Here is a 10,618-nt window from a genome sequence, read left to right as displayed (position 1 = left end):
CATGCATTCAAGTCAATGGGACAAACCCATGTGGGAATAACTGTGAGTCACATCGGTGCAGGAGTGGCACGCCTGCCCTGAGCCGAGCCCATCCCAGAGCTGTTCCCTTGGCATCCAGCGAGGGTCTGCCACAGATCAAGTTCTCCATCTGAAATATCAAGCCCTGCCTCCTCTGGGACAAAGTTACCGCTTTGATCTTTAGACCTCACTTTATGTGGACACGCCAGCTGAGGTTTCTCAAACACTCAGACATCCACGGAGACAGAAATACCAACTGGAATCAATGCAGAGATATGTCACCTTGGCAGATTTAACTCACTAGGTCCCCTTTATGCTTTGGCAACTTTCAGCTGAGGCTGGTTGTAGGATTTGTTGAGGCAAATTAGGGAAAGGCTGATTCAAGAATAAAAAAATGGAGCTGAAGAGGAGCTGTGGTTTTCATACTCAGTGAAATAAAATGATAATCACTTTTCAAGAGAAAAATCTGTGATAGATGCTCCTGGCAGTAAAATTCTGAACGGCATCATGAGCTACAGGTTACAAGAAAAAAGACAAAGACATAAAGAAAAACGGATTAATCCAACCATGGGAGAACAGCAAGAAAAGCAGCTGGTTCAGATATTCATATTGACAAAACTCTGGCTGGCTACCAAATATAACCTTCCCACCCAGAAATAATCCGGGCTTGAAGGGAGCATAAACATCCCTTATTATTCTATATCATTAATTGCCAATACTACTTGGTGTCCAAATCCCAGAACGCTAACATCTGAATTCAGATATGATGTGGTCCTGATCATCTGAAAGTAACTACACCCTTTGCCCCACAGTGCACTCCTCAGGGTTCACGTGGGGAGAAGCGTGACTTGCCGTATGGAAAATATCAGTTAAAATAAAATATTTTTATCTTACGTTAAGAGTCATTCACAGTCTCCCACTGACATTTGCCATGAAACCAAGAAAAAGTGAGGTTGTTTAAGCGCTGTCTAGTCTCAGACTGCAAATGGATGTCCATCCAGTTTTGCTGCAGTCTGGTGTAATCTTTCTTGATGCAATGCGCAGGTTTAGCCGTCTACAAATTCTGTAGGTGTTTTTAGTAAAAGTGGGAGGTTGTGCTACCAAAGGAGAACATGAGCCAGAGAGGTTCTATTATCCATATCCTATTAAAGGTCAGACGGAGCTCTTACCTCAGTGTTATAATGTGACCAGAAACTTAATTGAAAATATACGAAAAGGTTATTAATAAAGAGATGAAGCCATAGTAAATTTAATATAGCTCACAGAAGGACTTTTGCTAGAAAGATAAGGTTATAGAGATAGATAGATAGGCCTTTAATTAAGGTGTATTGCTGGGTTAAGTGTAAATTTTCCAAGCAAGCATGAAGATAGAAAACTGGTAATTGCTTCCAATTTATATTATAAAAATCAGTCATGTTCATTTTACTTCCTGTGACAGCCTTACTTAATTCTAAGGTTCATTCACTTAATTGGAAGGGAAAATTCTTTGAGTAAAAACATAAGGAATTGAAGAGAGAGACAGACAGATTGCAAGAATTGAGGGAACAGCACTTTAAATGAAATCATTAAAACCCCTCGTCCAAGATTCTCAATAGATTCATGTTTGCTGTCCTCAAGGGATATTTATTATCAAAGCTGAGTAGGAAAAGATTGGAAATTATATCAGAAAAAAGTCTCTAATGGTCTTCTTGAAAATTGAATCTGAAGAACTCCCTGTTTCTATTACTATCATAATTTTTCCATGTCTCAGAATTAGTGTAGACTAGAAATTCAAATGTTTCCCTCACTGAGACGTCTTGCAACAATGGTATAACTTGGTCAAGTGTAACCAAACGGTGCACACATACAAACTAAAGTTGCTTCACCCACATCCTCATCTTTTACTTGTTCACGACAGAGTTACAGGAGGGAGTACGTTCAGAGAGAGCATTGTTCTAAGTATTCCTACTACTCCCTTTGCATAAATCAGCCTCAGAAAAAAAAGCCTTACTGAAGTGATGAGTCTTTGTGGGTTTGGGAGTTATCCAGTTGGTGATAAGGAAACAATACGTGGTGGCTTGAGTGGCAAAGAACAAGCAGTAATGATAAGAGCTAACATTTAAAAGTAATAGTCCTGGAGAATTCACAAGGCTAAGTATCAGGATTGCTTGTTGGCTACTATTGAATAATAAATCTACATCTCTTTTGCAGGTAAATTGCCTTAAAAAAGAAGATTAAGTTTTGAGGGTGTTTGTCTAGTTTTTCACTGTGAATATTCACGCAGCTTCAGTGATACCTGGATAACTGCCTGCCCTCCTTTCCCTGACAAAGACCAACGCAGGACAGCTCTTTCCGCATTTACTGTTACTGGATAAGATATAATTCTGTAATTATAATCAACCAAGTTGCACTGAGTTTTAATCTCCCGATGCATAAATCAAAATAGGAGCATCACGAATACATTCCTGGCATGGCAAGTGGGTTCTGCTAAGACAAATGCATCAGCAGGACTACGCCCAAGTCTTTCTGGGATCCATTTAAGCAACCACTTGAAAAGGATCCATAGCAGAAAGAGGACCGTAGAAGTGGGGAGAGCTGAGGCAAAGAAAATAAGTAGCACAGATCTAAATCTCTCCCTGTCTGAAGTCACACAGCGTTAAAGAAGTTACTCTATGGATGGTTTTGGTCTACGTCTCTGGTTTCTGGATGGAAGTGACAAGGGATATTACTCCACCAATGCATATAAAGAGAAGGTTAAAACATCCTGATCCTAATCGTTCAGCAAACATAAAATAATCATGTTGCGAAATTATTTAATACTTTCAATTTTCAAAGTAACGAGCAAGCTTTAACTAATTAAACAGCAAGGTTAGAGTAATTAAAAGCTCAGATGTTAGGTTGCTAGTAGGAACGTAATAATAGATTGAATGAATTATCCTTAAGTGATTTCCAGACTAAAAGAAAACACCAAAACATTCCTACGTTTACATGAAAGGAATGAGATCTCAATACATGAAGAACATTAGAGCTAGCAACAATAAATTTTTATCTGTCATCAGGATGGGAAGATAGAGCTCAAGAAAGCCCAGGGAGGATTAGGGAGAACAGTAGACAATCGACAGAGACAAAGCTGGGAACATAACTATAAAGTGCTTGAGGAAATCCCTAAATCCGTTGGTATTAAAGCATTTATGATGACTTTTCAATTTTGTGGCCAGCCCCCTATCAAAAGAGTTCTGTCACTTCTGACAGCGGGAGCAGGATCAGGTCTTAAAGTCAATAAGTTAAAAAAGCTTTAGTAAGGCTTGAAGTTATTTCATGAAACGCGCTTATGGTGATTTTGCTTAAGAAAGATACAGCTAATAGCTACTAGTAGGGCTTTGCCATGAATACAGAAACAAGTTAAAGCAAGGTGAGATGCAGTGTGAAATCAGAGCATTTCAGCTGCTGGGTAGGGAGCACACGCGGTCAGAGCTCAGTGATACCTTATCGCAGAGCAAGGCTTTCCCCATCCTTCGCTTCTGCCCCTGTGCTATGCTTGCCACCCATTGATGTGGCAAGACAGCTATTCATGCAACTATGTGGAGAACTGGATCACTGAAAAAAAACAAGTAAAAACCAAAGATTTTTCAAATAAAAATCAAGGTGTCTCTCTTTTTTAGCATGGATTATTGCCATGATCTCACTTAAAGCACACCGCCACACACAGAGGCACCGAGACAGTAACCTGCAGCATGAGGGCAGAAATGAACTTCCAGGAGCAGAAATAACTTCTTAAAGTAGCTTTATTGCTTTGCTTTTGTTTTCAGTAAACATAAAATAAGCTGCCTTCAGGCAAAGAGAAGTCAGCTAACTTCCATTTTCCAAGGATAAAAGCAAGCACCCTGGCAGTTATCACTGACGTGCTGAAATGTTGCGTGTTCGCACCCTGCCTTACTCTTCTCACTAACGAGAGGGACAGAGCAAGCACATTAATTTGGCACTAAAAATAATTTCTGATAAACCTCCACGTTTGCTAAGAATTAAGCTCCAAAAAGAACTTTTCTCGTATCTGAAATAGAGTAAGGTGTGAAACACCAGCAAAAGCTGAAGAAATACAGTGGAAACTCCCTTTGCTTTCAGTAAGGACAGGGTCCAGATATAACATAAGAAGGGTAGGGAAAGGGACTGTGTTATTTCAGGGAAAAAACAGCCAGGGTTCTTGCCCAGAAGGACAGACCCAGCCATTCTTAACTGGAAGTACCCCCTGTGTCGCTCTGTACCAGTTCCTGCTTCTGCCAGAAAAATCAGAGTGCTTCAATTATGTCTCTATCGTGCGGGGCTTCTAAAAGGACACAGCATCAGTAGAAAAATGTGTTAAGATCGGCTTCCTCACTCCCTCTTCTGCATATGACACCTCTTTCACTCAATCCTTTTGCTTGTTCACGTGCTCTGAAACGACCGCGAAGCTTCGCATCCCAGTGCTGGGCCAGACACGAGGAGGAACGGCCCACCCATCTGGTCCAGTCAACATCTCCCAACACCCTTCGCTCATCCCCTCTCCTGCCACCTCTCTTTGAACCTTTTCATTTGGATCTTTCTCTTGAATTTTTAAACCTCTACTTTTTGCCATGTGCGAATGCCATGTGCGAATGCCAGCATGCTTCGCACATGGCAAAAAGTATTAGCTAATATGCTGCATTTCCTTTCAGAGAGACAAACTCATTGCTCTCTAAGTAGTTCTGTGAGCACTGGGACAAAAGAAACCTCTTTCCCACTCTGTCTTTACCACGCGGACTGTGATATAGAGGTTGCGTTTGCATTTCCCTCAGAAGGGACATCAAGAAGACCCCTTATCCTTTAATTGGCCACCTATTTGCACAAAATCTATAGGAACTTCATGTGCTTGGCCTCTACTTCCCACTCAAATTTGGTTAATATCAGCCAAAACCATCAAGGATTACTAGAAAGGGAATAACAGACTGACACATATCTACTAGTTGAGTCTTGTTTCCTTAGAAAACTTGGCTAATCCTAGCAGCACTTGCCTTTTTTCAAGGATAGTCTTTGTGAAGATATGATGTTGAGGTATCTTTCTAACTATTCGGGTATCATTCCATATTATACATTCTTTTTCAAGAAAGCCAAGCATGGTGGCTAGAGCAAGGTAAAAAAAATTTGGCCAAGAACAAAACAGCAAGAAGGCACTGTTGCCTAAAATAAGGATACAACCCATGGAAAGCTTGCTTCCCCTTCCTGACATGTCTTTCTCTGTGAGTGTCCAATGTTGTGGGGTTTTGATAAATTAATTTTTCATTTAAGAAGTTACAGTACATCTCCCTTTTTTTTTTTACCAGTCCTCTCCATAAAACACTTATTTTCCAGATTTCTCATTCCACTATAGGAAGAAAGGAAAGCTTCCAAAAATCAAGTATTACTCAACAATAAGCAAATAATGTAGAACATTTTTGCAATACGGTAATTAATTTAAAAAATCTGGTCTCTGTCAGGGCCCAGCCCAAAGCCCTGTAATGTCTGTGGAAAGACTTCAATCCGAGTTGATCAGTCCTCATAAATACAGCTATTAGTTCAGACTGAACTGTTGATAGTGCAAAGTGAAATAACTTGGGGCTTCGCTTTGCCTTTTCACCAACACGCGTCAGCGACATCAATGGGAATTACGCACGTGCAGGCCTGGGCAAAACGCAAGTACATTGTCTACATCAAGTCCTCAGCTTCTGTAGCAAATGTTATCCCGAGGACAACACATCCAGCATGCTGTCAGTCAGCCCAACTGATTTTCTTCACAAATAACAATCTGCAAGCACCAGAATGCCAAACTGAGTGATACAACAGCAGGAATAGGCCCAAAACGCAAGTGAAATCAGGGCCAGACCTGCCCCTTCCCCGTGCTGTCTAGCTCTGCCGATCCCTTCTCTTTTCCAGTCATGGGTTTTATTCCAGAATTGCACACTTCTTCTAAAAAGAAGAAATGAAAAAAAAAAAAGAAATGAATGAAAGAAGAAATTTCTTCTGAAAAGAATTACAGATTTTCTTCAGGAAAAAAAAAAAAGCAGTAACTTCTACACTGTCCCCTAAGCCCTTCCATTTTGGACGGCTTCAGCTCTTACTGCCCCAGCTGTATTTCACCTCTACTACTCTTTCTCCTACTAACCAAGGAGGGACAAGTGTGGCCACCAGAAAGAAAGCCTTAAAACAGCCTTAGACTCATGGTCCAAAAGCCGTTTTAGGTAAAGGAGATCATGTCCAGCTCTTAAGTATGTGTGTGTGTGTGTATAATCATAGAACAGTTTGGGTTGGAAGGCACATAATGCTATTTCCTAAACTTCTAGCCCTATTAATATTAGAATGATATGAAAGTGAAAGGCAGGAGTGATTTATACGGTCACTGCCATGCTAGAAGATAACACTATGTAAGTGGTCGTATGCTCTCATGAACAGTACGCAGGGCTGGAGTCGAGAAGCCTGAGCTCATCCTGCCACTGACACCCCGTTCAACCTTAGGCAAGTTATACAGCTTGATCCTAGACCTACTGAAGTCATTGGCAAAGGTTTGTTTGACGTAACAGTACAGGATCAGGTCCTGCATCTCTCCCCTTCTTTTGCTGCAAGGTGTCTCTAGGGTGAAAGTGCGTGAAGTGTTTCAAAGATTTAAAGCACTAGCGTTGTCATCCTGCAATTCTTATTCATGCCTGATAATTTTTACTTGTGGGAGTAGACCGTTGGCTCCATAGCTGTCATTATTTGTAACATTTCTAGTATTATTCATAACACATCTAGTTTTCTGGCATATTTTTATTAATTTCAGAAGTTAAACATTTTTAGCAGCATGCTTTACATATTCAATAGATGCATGATATAATTAACCAAAGGAACGTCGTAAGAAACACAAAGGAAATATTCTTCTTATTACATTCAATATTTAATCGCCCACAGTTACTCTCAAGTCAAACCTTCTGCTGTTCAGAGAGAGTTGTCACAGATCACTTATGTTGTTCCATGGGGTCTTTTTAGCGAGTCTAAGTCAGGACTCATTTTTCTTAGTTTTAGAGGTTTATTGTATCAAAAGGAAAAAGCAAAATCACACCTCAGGGGAGGCTGTAGCATTAATAGCTTACCCTCAATTCTGCAGACACCTGTAGGGATTTTTTTGTACTCTATCAAACACAATTTTGCAAATCTTGGCCCAAGTTGCATCTACATAATGGAAATTTCAGCAGTCTTATAATGCTGCTGGGCTTTGTAGATCCTTCTCTGGATTCTCAAAGAGAAGTAAAATACAGTGGGTCCAGTACACACATACGGGTTTGGCCAACTTTATCAAAGTCTAATTTTATGACTGAGTAGCCTGATTCTTTCCCCTTCATTATCCTAATAGTTGGAATTGCTTGTTCTCTCATCTGCCATCCATTCTGTGGTCTTATTCCTACAGAATGAAGCAAGTGTCTTCTTCTAGGAAAGGGCCTTATAGGGCAGAGATTCACAGGTGGTCCATAGATTAGATGCCTCCCTTTTTTCCACCCCAAAAGGAGTGGTATTGAGCTAAAAGAGGCTACAAGTGCCACCTATAAAAGAAAAGAAAGCTACTCAGACACTTTCAGTACATGGGCATGTCTGGAACAAGGTTAAATAAAAAATTGCTAGCATCCACAGAACACCTGCACAGCAGGAGCAGGTGCTTTATCCCATGTCCGTGTATCTGTCAGTGCCAGTATGACTATTTCCAGGACCAGTTGCATCTTCACAGAATCACAGAATCTTCATGGTTGGAAAGGACCCTTGAGATCATCGAGTCCAACCAAACAACCTACAATCTCTGCCACTAGAGCATGCCCTGAAGTGCCACATCTAGACGTTTCTTAAACACCTCTAGGGATGGTGACTCAGCCCCCTCCCTGGGCAGGCTGTTCCAGGGCCTGACCACTCTTTCAGTAAAGTCATTCCTCCTAATATCTAACCTAAACCTCCCCTGCCGCAGCTTCAGACCATTTCCTCTGGTCCTGTCATTCTTCACCTGGGAGAAGAGGCCAACACCCACCTCTCTCCACCCTCCTTTCAGGGAGTTGTAGAGGGCAATGAGGTCTCCCCTCAGCCTCCTCTTCTCCAAGCTAAACATGCCCAGCTCCCTCAGCCTCTCCTCACATGCCCTGGTCTCCAGACCCCTCACCAGCCTGGTAGCTCTCCTCTGGACATGCTCCAGCACCTCAATGTCCCTCTTGTACAGCGGGGCCCAGAACTGAACACAGCACTCGAGGTGAGGCCTCACCAGCGCCGAGTACAGAGGCACCATCACTTCCCTGCTCCTGCTGGCCACGCTATTCCTGATACAAGCCAGGATGCTGTTGGCCTTCTTGGCCACCTGGGCACACTGCTGGCTCATGTTAAGCTGGCCGTCCACCAGAACCCCCAGGTCCTTTTCTGCCGGGCAGCTTTCCAGCCACTCTGCCCCAAGCCTGTAGCGTTACTTGGGGTTGTTGTGACCAAAATGCAGGACCCGGCACTTGGCCTTATTAACCCTCATAGAGTTGGCCTTGGCCCATGGATCCAGCCTGTGCAGGTCCCTCTGTAGAGCCTTCCTACCCTCAAGCAGATCAATGCTCCCACCTGGTTTGGTGTCGTCTGTGAACTTACTGAGGGTGCACTCAATCCCCTCATCCAGATCATCGATAAAGATATTAAACAAAACTGTCCCCAAAACTGAGCCCTGAGGGACACCACTGGTGACCGGCCTCCAAGAGGATTTCACCCCGTTAATCACAACTCTCTGGGCACGGCCATCCAGCCAGTTTTTAACCCAGCGAAGAGTACACTTGTCTATGCCATGATTCGCCAGCTTCTCCAGGAGAATGCTGTGGGGGACGGTGCCAAAGGCCTTACCAAAGTCCAGATAGACAATGTCCACAGCCTTCCCCACATCCAGAAGGCGGGTCACATGGTCATAGAAAGAGACCAGGTTGGTTAAGCAGGACCTCCCCTTCCTAAACCCATGCTGGCTGGCCCTGATCCCTTGGCTGCCCTGCACTTGCCGTGAGAGCTCACTCAAGATGATCCTCTCCATGATCTTTCCTGGTACTGAGGTCAGGCTGACAGGCCTGTAGTTCCCCGGATCTTCCTTCCGACCCTTCTTGTAGATGGGTGTCACATTAGCCACCCTCCAGTCATCTGGCACCTGCCCTGTTGACCAGGATTGTTGACAAATGATGGAGAGAGGCTTGGTGAGCTCTCCCGCCAGCTCCCTGAGTACTCTTGGGTGAATCCCATCCAGCCCCATAGACTTATGTGTGTCTAGGTGCAGAAGCAGATCATTGACTACTTCCTCCTGGATTATGGGTGGGCTGTTCTGCTCTCCATCCTTATCTTCCAGTTCAGGACGCTGAGCACCCTGGGGATAGCTAGTCTGACTATTGAAGATGGAGGCAAAGAAGGCATTAAGTATCTCAGCCTGCTCCTCGTCCTTGGTTGCAACTTTTCCCCCAGCATCCAGTAAGGGATGGAGATTCTCCCTGGCTTTCTTTTTGTTGATGTATTTATAAAAGCTTTTTTTGTTGTCCTTAATGTTAGTGGCCAAGTTGAGCTCCAGCTGGGCTTTTGCCTCCCTAATTTTCTCTCTGTATAACCTAACGAGATCTCTGTACTCTTCCTGAGTTGCCTGTCCCTTCTTCCAAAGGTGGTAAACCCTCCTTTTATTCCTAAGTCCCATCAGAAGTTCCTTATTCATCCAGACTGGCCATTTTCCCTGCCCTTTAGACTTGCGACACTTGGGCACAGTCTGCTCCTGGGCCTTTAAGATTTCCTTCTTGAAGAGTGTCCAGCCTTCCTGGACCCCTTTGCCCTTCAGGACTGTCTCCCAAGGGACTCTCTCAACCAGTGTCCTGAACAAGTCAAAGTCCGCCCTCTGGAAGTCCAAGGTGGAGGTTTTGCTAACCCCCCTCCTTACATCACTATGAATTGAAAACTTGACCATTTCATGATCACTAAACCCAAGACGACCTCCGACCACGACATCTCCCACTAGTCCTTCTCTGTTTGTGAGCAACAGGTCTAGCAAGGCACCTCCCCTGGTAGGCTCACCTACCAGTTGTGTCAGGAAGTTATCTATGTTGATGATATACAGTTTAGGCAATTCCCATGATTGCTTTCATACAAGTCAGACTTTGGCCTTATAAACAGTGTTCTCTTTTATTAAATATAGTCCTTTGCACATGGTGATGTATTAGTGCTCGTCTTTATCTTACCTAACTTAGCTGTCTAACATCAATCAGCAATACTAAACTACCCACCCCAGATTCTCTACCTATTTGGTAGAGTATTGGGAAGCGGTATTAGGCAGCAACTTCAAAGGGCAAATCATTTCAGCGCAGCAGAATGAAGACAGACAGGATGAGTCACCATCTCAGAGTACCTGCTTGTCCCCACTGACAACGGATCAAGTGTTGGATGGCTTGCTTTGACTGAATGCTTAACTTCAGATGGCGTAAATTAGGTGAAATGAATCCCACTAAGGTTTTTATTCAACATCAAATTCTGCTGCTTCCCACAAGCTAAATTATTTTAGTCATCAGGTGCCTCACTCACTGCCTTTTGCTGTTTTGTTCAAGGAGCTGAGTTATGGAGTAAAAAG

The 10,618-nt window shown here is 43.2% G+C and overlaps 1 protein-coding gene across 3 annotated transcripts in view; it reads right to left on the bottom strand.

Annotated features, from left to right (window-relative positions):
- Window positions 1-10,618, bottom strand: part of FGGY (FGGY carbohydrate kinase domain containing) — a 327,916-nt gene that overhangs the window by 164,192 nt on the left and 153,106 nt on the right. Inside the window, exon 1 of one of the 3 annotated variants that reach the window (XM_054211722.1) lies at window positions 3,483-3,540. The exons of the other annotated variants lie outside the window; for them this stretch is intronic. The gene's annotated coding sequence lies outside the window, so the exon portion shown is untranslated. Of the gene's footprint in view, window positions 1-3,482; window positions 3,541-10,618 lie in introns of those variants that run through there. 3 annotated transcript variants of the gene reach the window in all.

Source organism: Rissa tridactyla, chromosome 8, assembly GCF_028500815.1.
Source record: "Rissa tridactyla isolate bRisTri1 chromosome 8, bRisTri1.patW.cur.20221130, whole genome shotgun sequence".
Lineage (NCBI taxonomy): Eukaryota > Metazoa > Chordata > Aves > Charadriiformes > Laridae > Rissa > Rissa tridactyla.
The sequence above is the reverse complement of the archived record's forward strand: the minus strand, read 5'-3'. Positions and strand labels throughout refer to the sequence as shown.